The 6,000-nt window shown below is 34.5% G+C and overlaps 1 protein-coding gene across 7 annotated transcripts in view; it reads right to left on the reverse strand.

The window, feature by feature from the left end:
• LOC118450770 (glutamate receptor ionotropic, kainate 2) overlaps positions 1 to 6,000 on the reverse strand; it is a 125,704-nt gene that overhangs the window by 78,297 nt on the left and 41,407 nt on the right. For 5 of the 7 annotated variants that reach the window (XM_085658622.1, XM_035886700.2, XM_085658620.1 and 2 more), the window contains exon 1: positions 1,819 to 2,847. The exons of the other annotated variants lie outside the window; for them this stretch is intronic. The gene's annotated coding sequence lies outside the window, so the exon portion shown is untranslated. Of the gene's footprint in view, positions 1 to 1,818; positions 2,848 to 6,000 lie in introns of those variants that run through there. 7 annotated transcript variants of the gene reach the window in all.

Below are 6,000 nucleotides of genomic sequence, written 5' to 3' on the forward strand. Positions count from 1 at the left end.
TATTTTTGGTCGATATGGAATAAATCATCTAACTCGAAGAAGAGAAATGTGTAAAACACGAAGGGTATGCTCGACAAACTAAGGGAAAAGTTCATGTTGTTTCGTTCCTTCATCTAACGTGTAAGAAAAGAAAGGGATGTAATTTAAAAGTTAGAAAAATGCTTGCCCTTATCCCAGAAGGTGTAAAACCGTATATTATTTATCTCGTTTCCTTTTAAGTTTCTTTTATTTTTATTTTTTTCAATTTTTTTTCTCTCATGTAACTGCTCTACATACTCATTTACCATTGAAAACATTTTCTTTATTAACATTTTATTTTTTTTTGCTCGTCAAAAAAAAAAAAGAGAAAAGAAAAATATCGGCTTTATATTCTTTTTAACGAACATTTTACACTTCTTGACTTAAATCGTTTTAAAATCGCTTTTTAGTTTTAAGCGTGAAGCAAAGTTTGTCGAGAGGAATTGTGTACTACCTTTGATGCTTTTTTAAAGTAATATTTCTTTCTTTTTTTAATAATTCTTTTTCAAAAAAATACCATGCTAAAGTTACAAAGGAATTTGTTATATTTTTCTTCTTTCGAAGTATGTTTATGCCTGTCGAAAAAATAAAAGACCGCGATTTTGTTACTGTTTTTCTAAAAGACATATTACATTTGAATAAAGAATAATATTTTTAATATTATGTGATTTCTTGAGTCATTAAATGCAGTTTTAGCATACAATAGTTTAGAATACAACGTATTTTAAATACGTTCCATTTTCTTTTTTAGATGAAAAGAATCGAATTAGATGAAAGAGACGAATTTTATTTAACCGTATTCATTACATTAACGTTCACGTATTAATGTTCAATAAGAAAAGGAAGATGAATAGAGAACGGAGAAAGATCAAAAAATATTTAAATAGGAATAAAAACAAAATCTTTTAGATAATGTTCAAAAGATTTTACGTAAGATATTTGACGTTTAGTTTTATGTAATGCAATGTAATTATCGTTCCATCTAGTATTTCTAAGGGTATAATTAACATTGTTTTTTTTCTTAATTAAAACGTCCATATAATAATAATTAAAATATGTTTTGAATTTTGAAAATAAAAAAAATGTAAGTATATGTTAAGATAAAAGATATATGAAAAACATATATATATATATATATATATATACTATGAAAAACATTTAAAAGCGATTTCGAACAATACATCATTCGTAGCTTAAATGTAAACTCATGTTCGTAGCTTAAATGTAGAAAAATTTCGTACGGATTTTCTCCGTGAAGAATTTGTACAACTGTGATTTTCATCATAGCGAAGCGTGACTCGTCATCGAGTAACTAATGATAGGAGAACATTGTAACTTTTTCCTCTAGACCTTACTTGACTGTCGTCTCGTCTAGAGTTCCGATGTGATCAAGAAAGACGACGAGAAAAATACAATGGAAATGGGAAAATTTTTATCTCGATTCTAGTTCTCGTAGACATTCGAGGGTGAATCAAGACTTATGTGGTATAATATATATAATCACATAAAACGAACAAAACAGGATATATATATATATATATATATATATATATATATGTATATACGTAATATGTATATACGTAGATGTATATGTATGTATATATAGAGAGAGAGTATAATGATTTCGTGTTCATTAATTGTAGTTTAATAGTAGATGAGTTATTTGAATTATGTGTAACCTAACATCGCTAAAATGTTAAATACATAATGATGATAAGCTGTTATAATCTTGTTAATCGATCGTATAAAAAATCCTTAAACGTATACGTATTTGTAACAAAGTGATATTTATCGATCTACCTTGTGCGATTTACATCAGGAAACGTCTCAATTTCATCACTCTAGGAATTCTATAACCATGATCACTTTATATGTTGTCCTGAAGTTTTGCCAACCAGTGTCCTTTTTATGTTTAAAATCTCATAAATCACGAATATAAGAAAGAAGGCCCGATGTGTCATTCGTTCATTCGTCCAATCAATTTACTAAACACTCACTCTTGTTCAGTCTTGTCCTGCGTAACATAATTATCGTGCATTGAACAATTCGCATAGTTCTTCCAAATCACGAGGCCTATTTGTTCTTCACATAGCGCATTCGAAGACGATCGATCGTGTGGTCCGCATTACACTTTAACGAACAAATAAAAAGAATAGAATCAGGCAAACTTTTCCACATAAATTCTAGAATAATATTTCCAAATTCGTTTAATTAAATAAAAGGGGTTGTATCGCTCGACGAGATCGATCGGTCAAACAAAAGAAATATATTCGAAATATCTCTCATAGGAATTTCACAAATTTTCACTTGAGAGAAACGTTCTCTCATTTGCAGATTTTCCAGGAAGCTCACATAAATAACATTGTCGTTATCCTAATCCGTATCACTTGGCCGTAGTACATTCGTGTATTGTCCATTTCGAACACTATATTGAACGTTTCGATCAAAGTTAGCACTAAGTAAAAGGTTTGCCTTAACTTTAGTTCGTTCAAGAGTATAGTTCAAAAGTAATTCGCGATATCATCAAATATGGAACAAAGTGACGTCCTTTTTGGCAGAATCATACTTAGAGTAGGGGGAAGGGTGGTGGTAGTTTCTTTTTTTTCTTTCTTTTTCTTTCTTCCTTAGAAAATAAACGAAAGATAAAGCTGATTGAGATTATTTAAAGGTATTAAGAGAAGGGGATATTGGTTTGAAGGTTTGGAAGATAAAAGACGGCACAGACTCTTTCGAAGGTTGACACGCGAGCAAGAGAACCTTCCCGTTTTTGGTACGCGCAGTCCGTTGATCGCGAAAGACGCGCGGGCACTGGCTCCGGCAGGACTTGCCGCCACCCCCGGACGAGTGCGCGGACCGACGCTCCGCACGATGGTGGGTGGCTGCCTGGCTTACAACGGGGTTCGTCCACGGGGGATGACTGTTGAGCTCAACGGAGGGATGTGAAAGAGAGAAGGAGAGGGAGGGAGAGAGAGAGAGAGAATCAACGAGGACGACGACGACGACGCCGACTACGCCGACGACGACGCCGACGATGACGACGACAACGCCTAAGGCCGATAGCAAACGAGTACAAGAGAGATGGACTACGAATGGAGGGGTTGTAACTTAAAAGGAACAAGAATGGATAGATTCCCGATGGTGGGAAGCAAACCACATGCAACTCGCGCGCCCTCTCTGTACTATTTCTTACTCTTTCTCTTTTTCTCTCTTTCTGTTTTTCTCTATCTTTATCTCTGACTGTCTCTTCATCTCTCTTTCTCACTACTTTTTTTAAAGAAGGACCAAAGTCAAGATCTCTTCGAGTTGATCGATTCGAACGACCCTGACCACCGCGCCAAATCCAGGTCTTTCGCTAAACGTTCCGTTATCAAATTTTTCTTCCCTTAAAAGTTATACTTTAGTCGAAAATTCTCGTTTTTTCAAAAGAATTTTTGAAAAAATTTGAACTACAGAGTGCTCGATGTTAAATCATTTCCATTCGTTTTGATTTGCTCTGCTCTTATAATAGGGAATATAATTCGCATTGGAAAATATAGAGGCGACGAAATTAAGTGAAACGTTAAGGGTTGTTCAGCGAGCGACTCGAGGGTACGAGCCGTAACCGCGAAGCCAGGCAAGAGTGAGATGGAGAGGGGTGAGAAGAACGGAGACGGAAAGAGAACGGAGGGTGCGAACGAAGCGACGATGAAGAGGGTTGATACGAGTGTTTGAGAGAGACAAAGACAAAGAGAAAGAGAGAGAGAAAGACAGAGAAAGACAAAGAAAGAGAGAGAGAGAGAGAGGAAGAGAGAAAGAGGGAGAGAATGAGAGAGATAGTACGCGCACGCCTAAGTCGTCGCCTCCTTCCGACACCCCTGGAGAACCGAAGATACCATACCAAGAACCAAAGTCGTTTTATCTGGGTTAGTGAACGTCGACCCTGACCACCTCCTACGTAAAGAGGATTGAAATAAACTCACATTTATCAAGCGTTCCATTCTTACGTAAGCGTATCTACTTTTCACTGCCATTCGGTTAGTACTACCGAAAACTTTTGAAAAATAGTTTTCCGGTTTTGCATAGTTCACTTTCGTATTGTTTGTTCTCAATCTTGGAATATCATTTGATTTTTTGAGAGAACTGTTAAAACTGTTAGAACTGTTAATAGTTAGAATTAAAGAAAATGAAAAACAAAAAAGAAAAGAAAAAAGTAACGAAATCTTTTGATAATTAGACGATCTTTACTAGAATCTTAATGGGGATTGAATTTTCGGAATTATCGAGTTTTTCTCGTTAACGATTTCTTAGTAATTACATCGCGATTCAACCTTTATTCGACAAAGAGATAAGGATTTGAAATACGGTTAATTGTCGCAATAAACCCATCGTTCTCGTTTCCTTTCAATTTAGAGAATCTTTATATTCTTAGCTTAAAGAATGTTGGAAGAAGGGAGGTAGGGCATGGTGCTGATGGCAAACGGCTGTTGTTTTCCGACTGACGAGTGAAATTGAATGAAAACGGTTGAGTTGGCTAAGAGCTAATGGCCGAGCATATTTCTCTTCTCTTCTTCATTCATTCATTCATTCATCGCGCTAAATCGGAACAAAGAAGAACTTTTAATGAGTTTCTATCGTTCCTAATTCTAGAGATTTTCACCCTTTAGGCTTATCGCTGGATCTTCGCCATCGAGTCGAACGTTTGCGTAAAGAGATTTTTGATGTCCCCTTTATGTTTTTGCTTTATCTTCCTTTCCTTTTTTTTTATTATCCACTTTTTAGGAACGATTACTTTCGTCGATTTGTTCGAATTGTCAAAAATTTCGTCAATTTACATGCGAAATTGTGTTAAATTATTTAAAAAGGAAAGAAAGAAAAAAAAAGAAGAATTTAATTACTCCCGAGTGTTTTCAATGAATTTTGAACGAGTTGGCAAAGTAGCTCGTAGAATTCTTAAGCGTTAATTTCGCATCGTTTTAGTACGTATGTTAAGTACGTTAAGTAGTACGTATTATGTACGTATCCATCGTAGAAGATGTCTATTCGACGCGACATCTTCGGAAAGGACAAGAAGACGTCTTGGCAAAAGTCCAGGAAAACTGCTGACAAGCGCTTCCGCAAAGATGTAGCTCGGTTTGCATGACACGCTCGACTAACGGGCTAGCAAATTCGTGTGGCAGCATGTGTGCAAGAAAGGAAGATATTACTCATCGTCGAGCGTAACGTAGGAACATTACCGATAAGAAGACCATTTTCTTGACAATCCAATTCTGTCTGTTAAGTTCGACGATAGGATAGAAAATTAAAGTTTAATTTTTCGAGAAACAAAACAAAAAAAAATATATATATATATAAATAATTTCGAACGAATGAATAGCTCGTTAATGATATTGTATAATCTACGAGATAAAAAGTAAAATCGAAAGAAATAGAAAATTAAATCGAACATTTTCTCGCGCGTTATGATGTTTTACGTTATCGAGAAAGTAATTTTTCATAATTTATGAGTCGCAATATTCGCTGCGGCTCGTTAAAGGGACGACGAGGTAAAATTGGACACGTTTTTCGTGAATATTCAAAAATCCAGGGAATATCTCGAACAATGAACGGGAGTAGACACTATAAAAGCATTTAATTTCATTATACGTATTTGCAGTACGTGAGGGTCCAGGCGTTTTTATTATTTACCGATTCAACTCATACCATTCCGTTGTTCGCACGATTCCAAAAAGAATACACCGAATCCAGTCTGATTAAATAGCAAATAATATCACACGTTTCCGGATTACAAATTCTCTTCGAGTTTTACGAATCAAATTTCTCATGATTTATACGAAACGAATAATCGAAGAAATAATATATATCTATTATATATCTTATTATATTATATATCTTATATATATATATAAGAAATAATATATATCTATCTAAATTTAAGGCAATATAATCTACAAAATATTCACGAACGAATATAAAAGAATTTTTTTAAACATTTTAGAAAGCTAT

This window comes from Vespa mandarinia, chromosome 8, assembly GCF_050613455.1.
Source record: "Vespa mandarinia isolate Hongniang chromosome 8, ASM5061345v1, whole genome shotgun sequence".
NCBI lineage: Eukaryota > Metazoa > Arthropoda > Insecta > Hymenoptera > Vespidae > Vespa > Vespa mandarinia.